This window comes from Hibiscus syriacus, unplaced genomic scaffold (genome assembly GCF_006381635.1).
Source record: "Hibiscus syriacus cultivar Baekdansim isolate YM2019G1 unplaced genomic scaffold, ASM638163v2 tig00110187_pilon, whole genome shotgun sequence".
NCBI lineage: Eukaryota > Viridiplantae > Streptophyta > Magnoliopsida > Malvales > Malvaceae > Hibiscus > Hibiscus syriacus.
The window spans coordinates 3,139,485-3,162,348 of record NW_024062618.1 but is presented as its reverse complement, the minus strand read 5'-3'; the positions used below and the strand labels follow the sequence as shown (position 1 = coordinate 3,162,348).

The 22,864-nt window shown below is 37.4% G+C and overlaps 2 non-coding genes across 2 annotated transcripts; one reads left to right on the top strand and one right to left on the bottom strand.

The window, feature by feature from the left end:
* Positions 1-418: 418 nt before the first annotated feature.
* TRNAV-AAC lies at positions 419-492 on the top strand. The gene has a single exon. It is a non-coding gene; the product is annotated as a tRNA-Val (tRNA).
* A 53-nt stretch (positions 493-545) lies between these two features.
* On the bottom strand, positions 546-617 carry TRNAD-GUC. The gene has a single exon. It is a non-coding gene; the product is annotated as a tRNA-Asp (tRNA).
* Positions 618-22,864: the final 22,247 nt, after the last annotated feature.

Below are 22,864 nucleotides of genomic sequence, written 5' to 3'. Positions count from 1 at the left end.
CCATCTAAGCAAAGGACGTATCCCCAGTAACAAAATTGAAGTCTAAATTATTTAAGCACAAGAAAAACATCAAGTCTCACCATGAAAGAGAGAAACCCGGTTGTAAGTATGCAGCATTATTAAACAAAAAGAATTTAACTCAAAGGGCTTACAATGCAAATACAATATTTGGCAACTGTTTATTAAACAACACCTTGTGACAGTTATAGGTGCAACAACAACAATGAAAAGGAACTCGCAATTGAACATAATCCAAATACCTTGATACATACCACATAGGGTTCCAACTTTCAGGATGAACTGAGAAAGAACATGATCAAGCCAACCTGCAAAAGGCGTTCCTTCACGCCCTTACAGCACATAATCTGAATGACAGAAAAAAAAATTATAAATTATTTCATTGAACACGAGGCGAAGAGGTTTTGTGGTGTTGTTGGTTATCACGTCAGTCTAACACACTGAAGGTCTCCGGTTCGAATCCGGGCGAAGCCATAAATTTTTGTTTTTCAGCTTTTTTCTTTGAAAAGGACGAAAAAGAGAGCAGACGCCGTTGCCGGGGATCGAACCCGGGTCACCCGCGTGACAGGCGGGAATACTTACCACTATACTACAACGACTTCGTTTGGAATATTTTGTTATCATTAATAAACAAATTATACGACATGTTAATTGGACATTTTGAGGAGAGCATAGCACTCCTATGCTTTCTTATGTCAAAATAGATTTTAGAATTTTTTTTCTTCATGTTTGTATATTTTTATTTTATAAACATTTCATTTAATCGTGTTTTGAAATTATTGTTTGTTTATGTTATGTTTCAGTATTTATTTATTTGGTCACAGTCCAAACATTCTAAAAGGCATGCAAATAATATACTACAATACTCTACTTGAATTAGAATATCAATTTGACTACGTATTGGTGTTTTTTGGGAAAACTGTCCCTCAATGCTCCCTTCAAGCTTCATTCATTAGAAGGTGATCTGAACTGACCTTTTGATGTTGTTGATAAGGACTGCTCATTTTTGCTTCTACTGTTGGAAGTTTTGTAGAAATTTTTTAGTAAAATTGACATTGAAGCCTGAAAAAGGTGATTGACATTTGAACATGAAAAGTAGAGACATCAAAATGGACAGAGCTTAAAAGAGTAATTGAATAGAATAGGCCTAAAGACAGCGAACAAATTCATTTCCTGCAGTGTAACATGTTGGCTGGTTTTATGCACTGTTGTTTAGGCTTTCTACTGAAAATGTTACACATTAGATAATGTGCTTGAATAGTTTAAGTCAGTTACTGATAGTTCTTGTGTGAATTACCAGCTGTGGAAGGGAAAGGATTCATTGCAAAGGACATAGTGTGTTCATTAACTCGGCTGGTGCAGCAAAGCATTAAGCAGTGGCTATGTGATATGTTTAAAGCTCAACACAGAGGAAATGGTTTTCTTTGTTCTATTTTAACCATACATGCTACTGCAGGTAAACTGCTTACCAGCAAAAGAAAGCTAAATGAGAGCCTACGGATACAATATCTCATTTATACCCCCAGGTACATCAAGCGAAGAAATGAGAAGATGAAGGAAGGAAATTCATTATTTGTTCTATAAAATACTTGCCGGTAGGTGGCTAGGTGAATGACTAATCATCTCTTTTCTAACCATAATTACTTGTGGACGTCACTTTCAATAACATTTAACTCAACTCAAATGGATCCAAGTCAATGATGGATAATACAATTTTCACATATGGTTGAAGCTGGCACATAAAGAAACAAGAAGGTTGTTATGTTTTTTCTAACATATGCAAACCAGTGAACATGGTTTATATCTTTGATGACATTTTTGCCTAGATGGTTTACGGAGAAGAAAATAGAAGCGGTTACAACAAGTTCTTTGTGCTTTCAGTCCTTGGATTGGTATCCTAAGCTTATAATTAATTGTTTGAAATAATAATAAATGGTATTACCACCGATTACCTCAAGGAATTGACGGTGCTCGAACCCGAAACCTTAAGGAATAACAACAATTTCTTTACCACTGAGGTCACTGAAGTTTGTGCTAGTTTAATGTCAAGTATGTTATTTTGGATTAGTTTTAATAATAGTTTGATTGCTGAAGATTAAATTCATGAGTGGCTCTTATAGAGTAATGTTGGATGACGATTAATTTCATGTATGATAAGCTAATTACTAATAGTATGTGTTTATAATGCATCGATTGTGAAATACTAAGAATGAATATGATGACTTGTATATAAGTATGTTAAAGATTTTTTACATGCCAAGTACATGAAAGAATGTTCGATGTACAATCCGGAATAAATATAGAGCTTTAAGGCTCAATTATGTGATACTTTGATATGTAAAATCAAGTTATGATTTTATTATGTTTGCTATGTAATTTGACATATAAGTAAACTTAAACATGATATTATATTACCTTCGGACATTAGTTAAGTGTCGGATATGTGTGGCATGTCATAGAGTCCAATTGAGGTTATGTATAAGTATGATTTTGATCATTTTGACGATGTTAGAGGTAGTGTGTAGTCGGTTTTTGACAATGATGACATGTATGATCATTTATGCTTCGATTTGGTGATATTGTAAGGATTCATATATCCATAGTTAATTAAGTTCCATTGGGCTAAATATTGAATATGATTCCATGATTCAGTTACTTGTAAGATAAAGAAAGATTAAGTATATGTTTATATATGTTCATGTTCATAATTCAAGTTGATGATTTGTTATAAGTTATGAAACTGCTACAAGTACGAGTATTATAGGCATGATGTTATGTTAGTTGTCCTTCACAGTGATTATAGTTATTTGTGATTATCTCATTAAGCAAACATGCTCCCAATTGCAAACAAGATGTAACACCCCAATTTAGAGGCTAAATTTTAGAAATTATAAAGCGGTGGATTTAATTGGTATTTTGGAAGAAACTTGAGGATTAAATTATAAAATCATAAAGTTGGCAGACCATTTTAAGAAGTGGAGTAAGTTCAGTGACTAAACTCATTATTTACCCATTTTTCTTTAGGCATGATTATAACATCTCCCCCTATTGTTTTTATGCAGAATTTCATTATTTTCCTCCTGTAGTCAACTTATTTTGATCTCCGATCTACTCACTGTCCGGCGTCCGTTTGATTAACCGAAACCACCATCGTGTTTGTTGTCAACTGATGAACAAAACCCCTCAAACCTTTCTTTGTGAATCATCGCCGTTCGTCGTAAATTTCAGTCGGAAGTATCGTCGGTTTTAACTCGATTTTCGTTGGTTTTTCGTCGATTCACGACGATCCGGTCATCCGTTTTCGACACCTCCCGCACCATTGTGTTCCTTGTACCGTTCCGAGTTTGCCAGTGTTCTCCGTTTCTCCGTCGTCGACGGCGCGTGGAGGGGTGAGACTGTCAAAGTTTCTGACGTTTCAGAATCGAGCTCTCCGCTGTTCAAAATTTTGAACCGAGCTTGGTAAGTGTCTCAAAATCGCTTAAAATAATTTTTAGGAAATTTTTTGGGAATTTTCCGATACCGTAGTACTATTCACGCGCCGCAGCGCCACCCCCCGAGAGTGGGCATCGTATGGGTGATAGTTTTGTAATTAATTTATGTTTAGGTGCTATTTGTGTAAAATTCAGGTGTTCGTTTAGTAAATATTTGCAGAAGATGGCTAATTTTGTAATTAATTTCTGTTAGGGTGATATTTGTGTAAAATGGTCGATTGTTGACCATTGACTGTTGACTGACGTTGATCACAGTTGACCAAAACTTTAACCGGCGTTGACCGGGCATTAAACGACATTTGACTTTGACCGAGTACACCTATCCTGATGTTTTTCGATGTTCCAAATCCGATTCCACAGTTCGTTTTTCGAAATTCGGACCCGAAGACCTCGAAATTGCCAATCAAACCCGTTGACTTTGATTTTGACCGAAAATTCCAAATTTTCGAAAAGTCATATTTTATGCTTTCGACGTCTTGAATCCGAATCCGAAGTCCATTTCGCCAAATTCGAACCTGGTAAGCTGTTTTTGACTGATTTATTACCCGATTCGATCCGTTTTTCAAAATTAAGCTCAGTTTTTTTATGTAATTTCTGTTGATATGCATCTGAGGAAATATTGGAAGATGATTTCAAGATCGAGGGCATTCAAATGGAATTTAATGGTAAATCAGTATTGCACGGAAATCGAAGTAATACTTTACTACCTCTTTATGCTTTATGGAACATGTGAATATTGGTAAATACACGAATAAGATAATATTGGTCTCATATGTGTAGTTAATTAATTTCTACACTAGATCCGAATACGATAAAAATTCGATAACTGATTATGGTTCAGATGATTTTTATAAGAAATTGATGGATTGTTAGAATTAAAATTACAAGTTCTGTGTATAGTGATAAAGGAATCAACTTGGATCTGTAACATATAATTTATTTCATCAAAGGCACTTGGATGGGAAATTATGAGAATATTCTGGTAGGGTAAAATTATGAAAATACACTTATGTTGTAAGATGACAAGAATTGTCCTTAGAAGTTGACTAATAACTTTGAAAGGATATATTGATCTGAGAAAACTACAGATGTGCACAAGAAATGCTAGTTTGCTTAGAAAATTTGGATAACCGGGTTTTAACCCAATAAGGTTTATGCAAGATACTAGAAGTCCGTTAAGGAATCATTTCGAGATCAAAGAATGTTTGGGAAAACAATTAACCATTGAATCTCTAAAGTATAATTATTTTCGTTAAGAGTTAATACCGAAATTATCTAGTTAAGAAATTACGAAAATGCCCTTGAGAGGTAAAAATAGTCCAAGTTGACTCTGAATGAGAAAGTAACATGAGAATTTGTTTTTTAAACCAATAAATTACTGATTTAATGGTTGAGATCATACTTTTGTATGAAAAATTCCTAATAATTCGTTAGTAATGTCTGAAAAAACTTTTAACCTGGAAATCTCTGAGTTATGAGTAAATATCTGTAATCCTCCCACTGCCAAGAGAGGAAGATCTTCGCTGCTCTGTGAAACCAGCCTCACGCAGTACCCTTCACTCTAGGAGCCATGACACCAACAGTTTTCACCGAGGTCCCATAGCACAACTCCTGGCTTGGAACGGGCAAGCCATGGCAAAGCCACACGGGATCCGTCTCAAAGAGCTGAACAAATGTCCCTTCATCTTAATGCCCCCACTCAGGTGACAAGCTTCCGTTACAAAGCTCGGCAATCCATTACGTGGGCAATAACAAATATAAATAACTAATACCTGCTCTTGCTTATTGTCAACACACATTTTCGTCCTACTAGGATTCAAACTCCTAAAAATATGATAAAATTTTGCTAGGATTCAAACTCCTAAAAATATGATAGAGTTCTACTAAGATTTAAATTCCTAAAGATAGGATCCACAAGCACTATAAATAGCCATTGTAACTCACTATTGTAACAGAGAATTTACACACAAAACATAGAGGAAAGAACGGGAAGATACAAAGGCAAAACTATTGTAAATGATTCGAAAAGGAAATAAAAGGTAGCATTTTTTTTTCTTTTGCATGTGCACGTTATTTTTCTTGAGATTTGGTTCGAATAACCTAAAACGTGGGTTGCGCCGATGACCAAAATAGGTGAGGTTTCGAAGTTTTGAACCTAGATCTACCCCGATGCTTATTTTTAAAAACCGGTTTGATTTTCGGTTAAAGGAGGGGAAGAGCTTTTTAAAAATCTATATTAGTTACTTTATTTATTATATGGATATTTTATTCATTTATTTTTATTATTCATGTTATTATTATTATATGTATATATATATATATATTAAATTATTTTCATTTATTTTTTTACTATATTTTATTATTATATATATATATATTTCTTTAACATTTTACTTATAAATATAATATTACTATATATAATTATTACTTTACTATTTTTTTTCTTATCTTACTTATTTATTTTATTTTTCCCTTGTATCTTATTTGTTTTCTTTACCTTGTTTATCTAACACATTTCTCGATTTTTTTTAAAGGATATTTTTAAATCAATCAAGGGTAAGTAATTATGATCGAAACTTTACCTTTTAATTTAACTTGTTATTTTTCTTAATTAAGACAACTGGAAATTACGTAGTACCGAAAGGGCGGTTCAATGGTGCTAATCCTTCCTTGACCGTAACCGACTCCCGAGCCCGACATATTTCTGGTAAGACGCAGATCAGGTAAGAAATAGGGTATCCGATCAACCTATTTATTTTTAAATACATGATCGGTGGCGACTCCAATCCACATTTTTCTAAGTCGAAGCCCAATCCCGGGCACAACCGAAAGACGGTTGCGACAGCTTGGCGACTCCGCTGGGGACACAGGTAAGTGAGTTAGGCTAAGGTAATTTCCAGTCGTCTTTTTAACGAAAAGGGTAAGTTTAAATTTTAAGGTAATATTTCGATCCTTTTTACTTACTTTTGATTATATTTTCGAGTAAATAGTTGGACTAATCGTTTTCTCATGATTTCAGCCTTCAAAGTTTTTTTTTCATCTAAGGCTCTATACCCAAGCTCTAAACCATGTTTTAAGTGGGGGTGAAAGCGACGCCTTCGTGTGAATTTATTCACCGTACGGGCCTAGCAAGTAGTCTTCGGGATTCATATACCTTATGTCTTCGTGTGAATTTATTCACCGTGCGGGCATAAGGGAATGTGTCCTCTCGAGTTTAACTTAGTCCACACAAGCCTGTGATGGGTTTAGGACTAAGGGTCTGGCAAGCCCAAGGGGGCACCGACAAGAAGAACTCGAGTACCTTTTTTTAGAACCTAAACCCGGAGACTACAAGGAGTTAGGGCCCACCCCAAAACCTCGTTTTAAACCCTAGGATACCAAAATTATTTTCTGCTTTACTTTCTGTTCAAAATATGTGAACTAGAAATTTATGCGGTTAGGACTTGTTCAAAATCAACTTGCGGGATGGAGATCATGTTCGGGTAGGAATAATAAGCATGTGGGGTAGATATCATGTGGGGTAGGACTTTTATTTTCATGATTGCTTTGATTATTATCTTTACCTTACTAACTCTTTTCATTTTTTTCCTCTCTTTTATTTTATTTACATCATCTTCATCATTCAAAAAAGGTGTTGATCCACCAAAAAAAACGTGTTCGTTAACCATAAATAATCTGCATTAATGGACAAAGGTGTTGTAATACAGGAGATTAAAAACCACGAGGTACGACTATGGTCCGAGAAGACTCAGAAAGAAAAGGGAGACAACCTTCAAGAAAGCTATGTGTCAGAGCTGGTTAGGTACGCATCTATCAGCCTAAAACAGAACAATGTGCAGGAGCTTCGAGATATCTGGGACAGTTGGAAGAATGATCGGAAACATAAGTTTAGCCAACGGTACGGTGACATTGCACTTTTACTTCACGTTAGGATTGATGAGCCCTAGATTAGAGCCATGGTCCAATTCTGGAACCCGAGATACAGTTGTTTCACTTTTAACTGGGAGGACATGGTACCTACTATCGAAGAATACACAACACTGCTACACTGTGTAAACATCAAACTAGGGCGAGTCTACGTTAAGCACACCAAAAGTCAGCCTTTCAAGAGTACACTGGCCAGAGACGCGTAATCCGAGATTTCCTAGATCAAGTACAGAAGGCAGCCCGTCATCTTCATGGCCTGGCAAGGGAAGCCGGAGTGGTCGACAAGGTATTCAACCAGTAACGGATGAAGGTAGAAGACTTGTCAATCTACTAGGAGCTATTCGGGGTTTAGAGGATTTAATCCGAGTGTAGCTTTGATTGTTTTTATGTCTCTTACAAGATAAGATATTTTTGTCTGAATAAAGATTATAATAATGAACACTTTTTCTGGATCAGTGCCTCTAAGCTGCATACATCATGCATTGCATATTTTGCATTCTATATTTCATGTTTATTTCTATATTTTCCATGTTTTTACATTCGTATTAACAAACAGAACATGTCTCAGAAAGCGAAAGAGAAAACACCAAGTCTACCACTACAGACATTAAATACGCATCATCCGCATAACACCCGCTTGAAAAAGAAAAAAACAAATGGAGGCCGAAATGGCTCAAATCGAGGAGAACATGGCAAAATTACAGAAAGAACTTGAAGATAAGATAAACCAGATTAGTCTGAGTACTCTGAATACAATCATGAAGAACCAAGAATATTTGGTTGATCATATCGTTGCCAAGTCAGTTGGCTTACAACAGACCAGTGCGCTTGGGGCAGGTTTACCGGAAGGGGTAACTATACCACCTACCCCACAAGAGGTTGTCTCACCTGAAATCTTACCTGGATTACAAGAGGACTCATATGCTATCAAGGGGAAAGCTATATCTGGTGCAAATATACAAGCTTCTACGACCAACACTCATCCGGAAGGCTATCATGTCCCGGATTTTGACGAGGAGGATAAGGAAAAGAAGATGGAAAAGAAGATCAAGATGTTAGAAGATCAAATGAAGATGGTCCAAGAGGACCATGATGATTATGGAGTGGATGCAATGGAGCTGAGCCTGGTTCCAGATTTGGTGCTTCCACCAAAGTTTAAAGTTCCTGAGTTTGAGAAGTTCGACGGGAACAGCTTCCCTTCAGCCCATATCACTATGTTCTGTCGGAAGATGACATGATATGTAGGGAATGATCAACTCCTGATCCACTGCTTCCAGGAGAACATGTCTGGTTCAGCTATCCGGTGGTACAACCAGCTCAGCCGAACTCATATCAAGACATGGAAAGACTTAGCCAAGTCTTTCTTGGAACAATACAAGCATATCAACGATATGAGACCAGACCGAGTTATGCTACAAAGCCTGGAGAAAAAGCACAATGAAAGTTTCCGATAATATGCACAGCGTTGGAGGGATTTGCATGTCCAAGTTCATCCACCCTTGGATGAAAATGAAACTAAAAAGCTATTTTTACAGACCCTGAAGGCACCTTATTTCGGGCGCCTGGTGACAATTACATCGGGAACTTTCTCAGATCTAGTTATGGCTGGTAAGATGATCGAGCCAGCTATAAAACAAGGAAAAATTGAGGGAGATATCAACAATGTCAGTACCTACAACGCCAACAAAGGTGTTACGGTCTCAAGTCCAAAAATTGTTGCAGTTGTACCGTCTAGTACTTCTAAACAAACTCAGAGAATACCAAGGAAAAAAAAGATTTGCATCAATCCAATCCTAATGACATATGAGTTACTCCCAACGCTAGTTGAGAAAAATCTTGTGACTCTAGTTCAATCCAAACCTAGAGAGGCCCCATATCCTGAAGGTCATGATATTAATGCCATATGCAACTATCATATTGGGAGCTCAGGGCACACCACTGAGAATTGTGGGGCATTGAAACGTAAGGTCCAAGATCTGATCGATTCAGGGGCATTCACTTTCAATATGTAATGGGGCATTCTGATCGAGAGTCATATGGAGCATCCATTAGGAATTTTGTTGCATTATCAAGTATATCATCTTGTTTGAACTTGTTTTTCTTTCGTACTTCTTATGTGTGAACATTTTTAAGTCACTTGACGTTTAAACATTTTAAATAAAATGCTTCCTTCTTAGGAGTGAGCAAATTTTAATCTTGAATTCCTTGAATATCACCTCAATTAAAAAATGTTTAATAATTGAGGTTGTAAATCTTTGACAAATGACAAGATTGAACCCTGCAAAACAAAGACCCCTTGGTCCTAATTTAAAAGATACATCAGACTACATATTTTTCTCTTACCGAGCTAAGTTTTCTCTTCTCATGAAGAATCCATCCAAGGTTTGGTATTCAGACACGTATTAAGAGCGAACAGAATAGGGCAACTAGCACATGAGATTGCAAAACTAATTGGTTTATACCCTTGTTTATGATGTTCAGGGATGATAATGATCTTCACAGATGGAATAGTCGAGTAAGCAAATCTAGTTTAGGTCAGTTGTTTGGAAATTGAACTCTAAATATGAGATCCCTCGACTTTCAAAAACACCTAGACTATAACAGGTTTTTCTTGACAATCTTAAGAAATTAAATCCGTAAAGCTGAGCTATTCCACTAAGGCAATTGGTTATAGAGGAAACTCGAAAGCCCTGGCTTTATGAATAGATTATGTTCAAACTATGACACTGCTCGGACACTTGACAATTCGGTGTTTGCTCCACTGCTTTTGTCAGGCCAAAGACTTTGTGATGAGATAAACCCTTCAGTGATTTGTCCCTCTAAAGCTGAGCTATTCCACTAAGGCAATTGGTTATAGAGGAAACTCGAAAGCCCTGGCTTTATGAATAGATTATGTTCAAACTATGACACTGCTCGGACACTTGGAAATTCGGTGTTTGCTCCACTGCTTTTGTCAGGCCAAAGACTTTGTGATGAGACGAACCCTTCAGTGATTTGTCCCTCTAAAGCTGAGCTATTCCACTAAGGCAATTGGTTTTAGAGGAAACTCGAAAGCCCTGGCTTTATGAATAGATTACATTCAAATCATGACATTGCTCGGACACTTGGCAATTCGGTGTTTGCTCCACTGCTTTTGTCAGGTTAAAGACTTTGTGATGAGATGAACCCTTCAGTTAAACCTGATAAAAGTGATTATAAGCTATCCCTCTAAAGCAATTGGTTGAATGCCTCGACTTTATGGATTCGGCTAGCCAAACAATGGCAAAATAAATCAAATTCATCTAAAAAGAAATTTTCGGTAATAATAGACTAAGGGAGTTGAGAAACACCTGTTATAGTCAAATTCACACGAGCTCTCAAGAATTTCATTTTTTAGACCGATATTTATGCACTACCTTTGTTAGAAGAGCTTACGAAACTTGAACAAATGGAAGATTTCAAAGAACTGAAACAGAAGTGTTCTGAAAGGTCTAGTCATTGATTATGCTAGTTGTCATTTTGTTCGCCTCTGATCAAAATACCAAATCAAGAAAGAGGGGCATGCCATGATCTTCACGATAACCAAATCGATGAAACAAACCCACCTCTAGACCAACTTTTTGATCTTGATATTTGTCAAAGATTTGCAACTATCAAAGATTAAAAGAGTGTTTGATTTTTTTGATATCCAATGAACTCATGATTTGCTTCAATTGTGAAACCTAGAAAGAGGTAATTTTTTTCAAAAGTTCTTTTTGATATTTTTCAAAATTTTGAAAATTCTAAAGAAGAAAAGCATTTTCAAACAAGATAAGTTCTCTGGAAGCATATCTTGGAATTCAACAAATATCGCTCCGAAGCTCAAGATCGAAACAGAGGCAAAGGAAACCATCATTGGGGCAAAATTTGATAAGGGAAGGAAAAATTGTCTTGAGGTCTGCAAGAGTACACCCTGGTGGAAATGAAGACAAATTAAGTCAGAATGAAGACTGCACACGCAACCATTCCCCTCACATCTCAACATATACATCAACACGTACATACATGACGCATGAAATTTGCATCTTTGAATTCATCATCATGAGCAATAAAAACCTTGATTTTTCCTCCCTTGAGGGCAAATTCAACAGCAAATAAATTTCATTTGGGCATACATCAAGCATACATCATCAGGATAGTTACATCCATATACATTTTACAGATCTTTCAGGAGAATATGAGATTAAAAGCCAACTCGACAGATTGAAAGATCGACATTCATCTCCAGATTCAACATTTCCAATATAAACTTTGTCTCACTTAAGACAGTCTCATTTAATGCAAATGATTATCTCACTCAAATTTGTTTTTCTTAAAACATACTTTGTCTCACTTGAGGCTGTTTTTCTCGAAAGAAGATTCATTTCACTCAAGATTGTTTTTCTTAAAACAAGATTTGTCTCGCTTGAGACCGTTTTCACTCGAAAGAAGGCATTTCATTTCACTCAAGGCTGTTTTTTTAAGAAGATTTTATCTTGCTTGAGATAGTTTCCCTCGAAACAGAAAATTTTGTCTCCCTTGAGACAGTTTCTCTTGAAAACATTTCCCTTGAAATTAATTTTTTCTCTCCTGAGATAGTTTCCCTCGAAACAGAAAAATTTGTCTCCCTTGAGACAGTTTCTCTTGAAACATAAACATTGAAAACATTTCCCTTGAAATGATTTTTTTTATCTCTTGAGATAGTTTCCCTCGAAACAGAAAATTTTGTCTCCCTTGAGACAGTTTCTCTTGAAACATAAACATTGAAAACATTTCCCTTGAAATGAATTTTATCTCGCTTGAGACAGCTTCCCTTGAAACGAATTTTGTCTCCCTTGAGACAGTTTCTCTCCAAACATAAACTTTGAAAACAATTTAACGAAATCTTTGAATATGTTTTCCTTCAAACAAATTTTGTCTCCCTTGAGACAGTTTCTCTTGAAACGACACAATTTTCTCGAGAATAGATTTCAACTTCACGACGAAGGATGTCTAGCTCGAAGCCAAACATCCGCGATTTCAACTCCACGACGGAGGATATCGTGACACTCGAGACAACACAAGTTCAACTTCACAACGAAGGGACGACTGTTTGTCAACAACAACTTCTCAATTTCAGAGCCAATTTCAACTTCACAACGAAGGATATTGGACTTCAGACAACGCAAGTTCAACTTCACGACGAAGGGACCGCTGCTTGTCAACAACAACTTCCCAATCTCAGAGCTAATTTCAACTTCACAACGAAGGATATTGGACTCCAGACAACGCAAGTTCAACTTCACGACGAAGGGACCGCTGCTTGTCAACAACAACTTCCCAATCTCAGAGCCAATTTCAACTTCACAACGAAGGATATTGGACTCCAGACAACGCAAGTTCAACTTCACGACGAAGGGACCGCTACTTGTCAACAACAACTTCCCAATCTCAGAGCCAATTTCAACTTCACAACGAAGGATATTGGACTCCAGACAACGCAAGTTCAACTCCACGACGAAGGGACCGCTGCTTGTCAATAAAATTTCATTCAGAGTCAATTTCAACTTCACAGCGAAGGATATTGGACTCGAGACAACACAAGTTCAACTTCACAACGAAGGGACGACTGGTTGTCAACAAACAATTTCCTAGTTCCAGAGCCAATTTCAACTTCACGACGGAGGATATTGGACTTGGAACAATGCTACTTGGATTTCAACTTCTCGACGAAGGATATCCAACTCAAAGAAAGATTATCTGCCATCAAAATTGTCGAGTTCGACTCCATTCAGCTCGATGACACATCAATCGCACTACTTTCCGGTTGCAGTCGAGGTTTTCAAGTCGAGAAGATGACCTGGGTTAGCCGTGCCTTAGTGACAAGCAACCATTTTCAAACAACATAGCTTAAGTCAAGAAAAAGCTATCTGTCAATGAAGATTTCTGAGTTCGATTCCGATCCAAGGTCTTTAAACCGAGAAGAAGACCGAAGGGTAACAGGAAGCCACGTGCTGATTCAAATTCCGAACTACGGCTTCAATTTCATATCATTTCAAGATGAACTCGACTTCACGATGGAGGAGTCATCCGTAACTCAATTCGACAGGGAGTTATTGAAACATCAGAGTTAATTTTCAACTCCACTGAACGAAAAGTGTGTCTTTTAATCTTTTCCCTATCTCCGTTACACGACTATGGAAAAGAGGGGCAGCTGGCAACACACATTTTCGTCCTACTAGGATTCAAACTCCTAAAAATATGATAAAAGTTTGCTAGGATTCAAACTCCTAAAAATAGGATAGAGTTCTACTAAGATTTAAATTCCTAAAGATAGGATCCACAAGCACTATAAATAGCCATTGTAATTCACCATTGTAACAGAGAATTTACACACAAAACATAGAGGAAAGAACGGGAAGATACAAAGGCAAAACTATTGTAAAGGATTCGAAAAGGAAATAAAAGGTAGCATTTTTTTTCTTTTGCATGTGCACGTTATTTTTCTTGAGATTTGGTTCGAATAACCTAAAACGTGGGTTGCGCCGATGACCAAAATAGGTGAGGTTTCGAAGTTTTGAACCTAGATCTACCCCGATGCTTATTTTTAAAAACCGGTTTGATTTTCGGTTAAAGGAGGGGAAGAGCTTTTTAAAAATCTATATTAGTTACTTTATTTATTATATGGATATTTTATTCATTTATTTTTATTATTCATGTTATTATTATTATATGTATATATATATATATTAAATTATTTTCATTTATTTTTTTACTATATTTTATTATTATATATATATATATTTCTTTAACATTTTACTTATAAATATAATATTACTATATATAATTATTACTTTACTATTTTTTTTTCTTATCTTACTTATTTATTTTATTTATTTTATTTTTCCCTTGTATCTTATTTGTTTTCTTTACCTTGTTTATCTAACACATTTCTCGATTTTTTTAAAGGATATTTTTAAATCAATCAAGGGTAAGTAATTATGATCGAAACTTTACCTTTTAATTTAACTTGTTATTTTTCTTAATTAAGACAACTGGAAATTACGTAGTACCGAAAGGGCGGTTCAATGATGCTAATCCTTCCTTGACCGTAACCGACTCCCGAGCCCGACATATTTCTGGTAAGACGCAGATCAGGTAAGAAATAGGGTATCCGATCAACCTATTTATTTTTAAATACATGATCGGTGGCGACTCCAATCCACATTTTTCTAAGTCGAAGCCCAATCCCGGACACAACCAATAGACGGTTGCGACACTTATGCATGTGGGATTCTTTCTTCCGAGGTGCTTTTTCTAATGTTCATGTCTTTTCGGATAACTGAATTTGTTCTATTTTACCCATACATGCTAATATTGGTAAACTGATTACGAGCAAAGAAAGCTAATGAGAGCTTTCGGTCTCAAAGTATAAGGCTCTTTGATACTTCTTCTTCCCTCAAGCTCCAACGTAATGTGGTTGCGTCCCATCCTATCCTCTGTTGCAGCTTAGCTAGATGACACTCTTGCAGCCGGAAAATGTCGACTTTGTTGTTAGAAGAAGTATCGAAATTGGACCTGAGTTATTAGCTGATGTGTTATGCCGTGCAGGTGAGGAGCTCTTCAATTGGCATCTAGTCGTTGTGGAGCTTACTCTCTTTCCCAACATATTTATGCTTAATCTCATGGAAAGTGCTGCTGATTAAGCGTTTCTCTGCATTATCCCACTTTGATGGAAAGCTTTTCTTAGCAAGGTTGCGACCATTGAAGCTGAAAACTGGCCTAGCTGGTGTACATGCAGCTTGGAGAGATCGAATTCATTGGTTCTCTTGTATTTGAAGTCACCATTGGAAATCACTTGACAAATTCAAATGTCTCCTCGAGATTAAGCTCGCAAAGTGGGTATGGGAAAGCACCTGCAAATGGCTTGTCTTTTCTTTGTCCATAAAGTCGTGAATTGATCTCCGGTGTTGGTTCCCAAATTTTTCTCCAATCTAACTTAAATAACTTATGAATACCAGTGTCTTATTTACACTCTTTTCTAATTTCACAAAACCATAATTACTTGTGGACATCACTTTCAATAACATTTAAAATTATGATTATACGTTACCTTGTGAATTTGTTGTGTTATTCTTTCTTCAAATTAAAATATCAAACTGAAAAGTTGAAGAGTTTTGTTCCACACCAAAAATAAGGTTTCACAGTTTGAATCCCCTTAACAAATACAAGCCTCTTCCCCCTCCCCCAACTCATATCGCATGGGAAGATAGTTTATGACAAAGCATTTCTCATATGCCAGTGATGACAGCTTCCACTTCTGAAGGGGTGTGGAGATGGTATGTCGGTGCTACCTTGGCAATATCGACATTGTTGGGAGTCACCTGTAACATTACATTGTTCAAATAACCAAGGGTTTGTCCATAAAAACAAACATGTACATACAGTTCAGTTCAGTTTCGAACTTGCAAAGATTCAACGTAAAAGGCTTACCTTTTCTTCCATTACTTGCTTTAAAATGGACAGAGCAATTGTTTCGGCTTCTTGAAGAGTTAGGTTTTACATGAGAAGAAAAAAAAAACCCCTTATTACATTAATTGGAATAAAAAAAGTGCAAGTCGAAACAACGGAACTTATTATTTTAACATGGCATGTTAATCTTTATTATTTAGACATTGCTGTCAAATAAAAAGCAACATACATAACAGAAGTAGAGATACCTTGTTGAACTGCTCTGGGAAAGAGCTATCTGCACCTTCTGAGCCAAAGCCAATAGCTTTTGCATTGCATTGCCAAAATGTGCTATAAGGCGAAAAAATAAAAATAAAAATTGTGTTATAATGCAAAATGATGAAAATATACTATGTTAAATGCTTTGAATCATCCTCAAGTATTGTGTTTTGAAAATCAAATGGTAAACTCTGCTTAAAATATTGTCATGGTTATCTTAACTTTGTATAATGTATTATTGACATATCATAGAGTTTATAATGTCTATGCAGGGATTACAATTATTTATGGCGAGGCAAAGGGATATTTTATGCTTTTAAAAAATTTTGAGTTTGATATATCAGATTACAGTTCAACAAGTCACAAGTTAATACTTTGTCATTTTAAATATTTGTTCTGAAACTCTTAGAGTTGGTTGCATGTTTAATGTGGTATATATTATATTTTAATGGCATGATCGTTTTATGTATACATGTGTTTTATTTTTGCGTCATTTTGATATTGGCACAAGTTGTAAAGTTTTATTCATGCGTTGCTTATATGTTTTGGTTGGTATTTGATGCATATATTAGGTTGTTACTCATGTCGAATGAATTAAGCATGAGTCATTAGGTGAATGTATGCTATGAACAATACTTAGGCTAATAAGTTTCTAAGATTTTAAGTATAGAAGCTCGTAATGTATGCTATGAACAATACTTAGGTTTATATATGTTCATGTTCATAATTCAAGTTGATGATTTGTTATAAGTTATGAAACTGCTACAAGTACGAGTATTATAGGCATGATGTTATGTTAGTTGTCCTTCACAGTGATTATAGTTATTTGTGATTATCTCATTAAGCAAACATGCTCCCAATTGCAAACAAGACACAATAAAGTAAAGAAGAAAGCCTTTTCTCCCAATTGCAAACAAGTAAATAGCAGAAATACTTTACATATATTGTACCTGGAACAATCTTCCTTCCGGAGAGAATGTATTCACCCCACGGTCATACTCGGTCCTTCACATAACAAACATTATCAGTTGATGAAAAGGAGACAGAAGAAAAATGAGAAACGACTCCGGCTTCAGCATAGCCAAAAAGATGATGGTACAGTCATGGTCGGTTCAGTGAGACATTTGGATATTTAGTGGATCAAGCCTGTAATCCTCCCACTGCCAAGAGAGGAAGGTCTTCGCTGCTCTGTTAAACCAGCCTCGCGCAGTACCCTTCACTCTAGAAGCCATGACACCAACAGTTTTCACTGAGGCCCCATAGCACAACTCTGTTAAAAGTTTCAAAGTTTGGCAACCAACTTTGGAAAATGTTTTTTCAAAGTTTGGTAAATGTTTCTTTGAAAAATGTTTTTCAAAGTTTGGTAAAATTTTGGTAGATGTTTGTTGAAAATAGGAATGGGTAAATTCACTTTAGTCATTGCACTTTAGGGTATTTTCAAAGATTAGTCCCTAAGTTTCTACTATAAATACCCTTACCCATTTAGCTTCAAAATCATCCCAAAACATTTCTTTCTTCCTATACTAGAGAGCTTTCTTGTGAGTAGTGAGTGTTTTGTAAACACCTGTAAATTTTCTCTCTTAGTAAAAGATCTGCAGCAGCCCGGAGACGTAAGCACAATTGGCTGAACTCCGTTATCAATTTTCGGGTATTATTTTTCCGCTTTTATTTCGCATTCTCACTAATCTGGTTAAAGGGAAATTACTTGTACTCGGTTTATTTTCCTAACAACTGGTATCAGAGCTTTTGGTTGTGAATTTTGTCAAATTTTCTGCGAGGTTACTATTCATTACTATTCACGTGAATAGTGAATTTCGTGAATAGTGAAATTCGGTCGGCGATACGAGTTTGTCGACGGTGGTGTTCTAATACACGGTGATTCGCAAGAATTGTCAGAAACGATCCAAACGAAGCCAGATTCGAGTGGGAGCGATGGCTGCAGACGAAGGGAAGGTGAAAATTGAAAAGTTCGATGGTGCGGACTTTGGCTTTTGGAAGATGCAGATTGAAGATTTTTTGTACCAGAAAAATCTATATCAACCTCTCTCAGGAAAGCAACCAGAGGGCATGAAGGATGAAGATTGGGCTCTTCTCGACAGACAAGCCCTCGGAGTTATCCGACTGACGTTATCCCGCAATGTTGCTTTTAACATAGCAAAGGAAAAGACCACGGCGGGTCTTATGGCGGCTCTCTCCAGTATGTACGAGAAGCCATCGGCCTCAAACAAAGTTCATTTGATGAGGCGATTATTCAATTTGCGGATGGCGGAAGGGGCATCGGTGGCACAACACCTAAATGAACTCAACACAATCACAACCCAGTTGAGTTCAGTGGAAATTGAGTTCGATGATGAAGTTCGAGCTTTAATTCTCTTATCATCTCTACCAGACAGTTGGAATGCTACTGTTACAGCAGTCAGCAGTTCGTCGGGAAACAGCAAATTAAAATTCGACGATGTTCGAGATCTGGTATTGAGTGAAGAAATTCGACGAAGAGAATCGGGTGAAGCATCAACCTCCTCAGCCTTACACACGGAGTCTAGAGGGAGAACTTCAGAAAGAAATTCAAATCGTGGCAGATCAAAATCTAGAAGGGGCAAATCAAGAACAGGAAATAAAGATTTTACCTGTTATAATTGCGGCAAAAAGGGTCACTTCAAAAGAGATTGCCGAGCACCGAAGAAAAATACCGGCGCACAGGAATCTGCCAACATGACGGAGGAGACAGGTGATGCCATGATTTTAAGCGTCAACAGTCCGATTGAATCATGGATCTTGGATTCAGGGGCATCTTTCCACTCCACCCCATGTCGAGAAATCATGGAGAACTATGTCAGTGGTGATTTTGGGAAGGTTCATCTTGCTGATGATGAAACCTTAAAGATCGTCGGAAAAGGAGACATCCGACTAAAGTTGCCAAACCAGACCACCTGGAAGCTGACAGGAGTGAGACATATTCCTGGCCTCAAAAGAAATCTGATTTCTGTTGGACAGCTTGATGGAGAAGGATATAGCACAACCTTTTCAGGCTGTGAATGGAAGATTACCAAAGGAGCACTCGTCATTGCTCGTGGTAAGAAGACTGGTACTCTCTATGTAACCTCAAATTTAGAGAATATCATTGCAGTAGCAGATGCTGATGGAAAATCAAACCTATGGCACCAAAGGCTTGGCCATATGAGCGAGAAAGGGATGAAGACACTTTTGTCAAAAGGGAAGCTGCCGGATCTAAAAAATGTAGATGTCGGACTATGCGAGGATTGCATCTTTGGCAAACAAAAGAAAGTCAGTTTTGCAAAGATTGGCAAGACACCCAAGGCAGAAAGGTTAGAATTGGTTCATACTGATGTATGGGGACCATCCCCAGTTCCATCTCTTGCAGGCTCACTATATTATGTCACCTTCATCGATGATTCAACAAGGAAGGTGTGGGTTTATTTTCTGAAGAAGAAATCAGAAGTCTTCGATATCTTCAGAAAATGGAAGGCCATGGTGGAAAATGAGACTGGTTTGAAAGTCAAGCGGTTGAGGTCTGACAATGGAGGAGAGTACAGAGACAGTAGATTCAGAGATTTCTGCGCAAACAATGGGATCAAGATGGAGACAACAGTTCCCAAGACACCGCAACATAATGGTGTAGCAGAGCGCATGAACAGAACTCTGAATGAACGTGCCAGAAGTATGAGGATACATGCCGGCTTGCCCAAATTTCTATGGGCTGAAGCAATCAACACTGCAGCTTACTTGATCAACCGTGGGCCCTCAGTTCCTTTGGATGGCAGAATACCAGAGGAAGTTTGGAGCAAGAAAGAAATAAACCTTTCACACTTAAGAGTGTTTGGTTGTATTTCTTATGTACACATAGACTCTGTTGAAAGAAGTAAGCTTGATGCTAAGTCCAACAAATGTGCCTTTGTTGGTTATGGCGGTGATGAGTTCGGTTACCGGTTTTGGGACTATGAAAATCGGAAGATCATCAGAAGCAGAGACGTCATTTTCAATGAAAATGTGATGTACAAAGATAGATCAACCGCAGAATCAAGTAATACCGAAGCTGAAACAAAGGAATTTGCTGAGTTCGAGGAGATTTCTGGAAATGATGTTCAGATCAATCCTGAAGCAGTTCAAGAAGAACCAGGCACACCAGAACTGAGACGCTCATCCAGAATTCCTAAACCAACCCAACGGTATTCTCCTTCTTTACACTACTTGTTGCTGACTGACAATGGTGAACCAGAGTGCTATGATGAAGCAATGCAAGTGGAGGATTCAGTCAAGTGGGAGTCTTCCATGAAAGATGAGATGGACTCGCTTATGTCAAATCAGACATGGGAATTAGCTGAATTACCACCAGGCAAGAAAGCGCTCCACAACAAGTGGATTTACAGGATCAAAGAAGAGCACGATGGGAGCAAACGCTACAAAGCAAGATTGGTTGTCAAAGGCTTTCAGCAAAAAGAAGGTATTGACTACAATGAAATTTTCTCTCCAGTCGTAAAATTGTCTACAATCAGACTGGTGTTGAAAATTGTAGCTGCAGAGAATTTACATCTTGAGCAGTTAGATGTAAAGACAGCTTTCCTTCATGGTGATTTGGAGGAAGAAATCTATATGAGGCAGCCAGAAGGCTTCATAGAGGCAGACAAGAAAAACCTGGTATGCAGGTTGAAGAAGAGCTTGTATGGTTTAAAACAAGCTCCTAGACAGTGGTACAAGAAGTTCGATAGCTTCATGAGTAGCAGTGGTTTTATCAGATGCCAAGCAGATCATTGTTGCTACATCAAGAGGTTCGACAACAGCTTCATTATTTTATTATTGTACGTTGATGACATGCTCGTTGCAGGCTCAGACATGCAAGAGATTATACACTTGAAGCAAAAATTGTCGAAGCAGTTTGCTATGAAGGATCTGGGCGCTGCAAAGCAGATTCTTGGGATGAGGATCAAGAGAGACACAAAGTCGGGGACTTTGATGTTATCACAGGCTGAGTACATCAACAAAGTACTCTCCAGGTTCAACATGCAAGATGCTAAACCAGTAAGTACACCTTTAGGTGTTCATTTCAGACTCTCCAAAGACCAATCACCAAAGACGGAGGAAGAACGTGCACACATGGTGAAGGTGCCGTATGCCTCAGCAATTGGAAGTCTGATGTATGCCATGGTTTGTACCAGACCAGATATTGCTCATGCAGTGGGAGCTGTTAGCAGGTACATGAATAATCCGGGCAAGGTACACTGGGAAGCAGTCAAATGGATCCTCAGATATCTTCGGGGTACCACAAACAAAGCACTTTGTTTCAAAGGTGGAGATATGATACTGACAGGCTATGTAGATGCTGACTTAGCCGGAAATGTCGACATCAGAAGGAGCACTACAGGGTATGTCTATACTCTAGGAGGAACTGCAGTGAGTTGGGTTTCTCAACTACAGAAGATAGTTGCTCTCTCCACAACTGAAGCAGAATATGTCGCTGTTACGGAAGCCAGCAAGGAGATGGTTTGGCTCCAAAGTTTCTTGGAAGAGTTAGGCAAGAAACAAGAAAACAATATCTTGTATTGCGACAGTCAAAGTGCTATCCATCTAGCAAAGAATCCGTCTTTTCATTCCAGGACAAAGCACATACAATTGAGATATCATTTTATCCGGTCTCTTCTGGAAGATGGGATTTTGAAACTTGAAAAGATTAGTGGAGCTCAAAATCCGGCAGACATGTTGACAAAGACGGTGACTACGGACAAACTGAAGTTGTGTTCAGCTTCAGTTGGCATGCTAGAATAACAAGACCAGACATGCTGCTGCATTGATCGAGGTGTGAAGACATATTAAAATCAGTCTTCAAGTGGGAGATTGTTAAAAGTTTCAAAGTTTGGCAACCAACTTTGGAAAATGTTTTTTCAAAGTTTGGTAAATGTTTCTTTGAAAAATGTTTTTCAAAGTTTGGTAAAATTTTGGTAGATGTTTGTTGAAAATAGGAATGGGTAAATTCACTTTAGTCATTGCACTTTAGGGTATTTTCAAAGATTAGTCCCTAAGTTTCTACTATAAATACCCTTACCCATTTAGCTTCAAAATCATCCCAAAACATTTCTTTCTTCCTATACTAGAGAGCTTTCTTGTGAGTAGTGAGTGTTTTGTAAACACCTGTAAATTTTCTCTCTTAGTAAAAGATCTGCAGCAGCCCGGAGACGTAAGCACAATTGGCTGAACTCCGTTATCAATTTTCGGGTATTATTTTTCCGCTTTTATTTCGCATTCTCACTAATCTGGTTAAAGGGAAATTACTTGTACTCGGTTTATTTTCCTAACAAACTCCTGGCTTGGAACGGGCAAGCCATGCCCAAGATATTTTTTCTAATGTTCATGACTTCTTGGATGGCTGAATTTGTTCTATTTTAACCATACGTGCTATGCTACTACTGCTAAACTGACTACCAGCAAAGAAAGCTAAAACATCATCCATGTCGAAACTAGCAACAATATCATCTATGATCCGTGTCGGTAAAGATTGCTTCCGGTTTCTTCACATATCCCATAGGGTGTCTACTTTTTTAATATATTCCTCTAAAGTGTTCACAACTTTTTCAGACTCAAATTTAGATTTTTCTCGTCGAGGTGATTCTGATGATAAATGATCCGACACAGGCTGCTGCTTGTTGTACTTATCCACGTACTCTGGAAACAATTTTCGGAATGTAGAGCTGCCAAAAACAAAGAGAAGA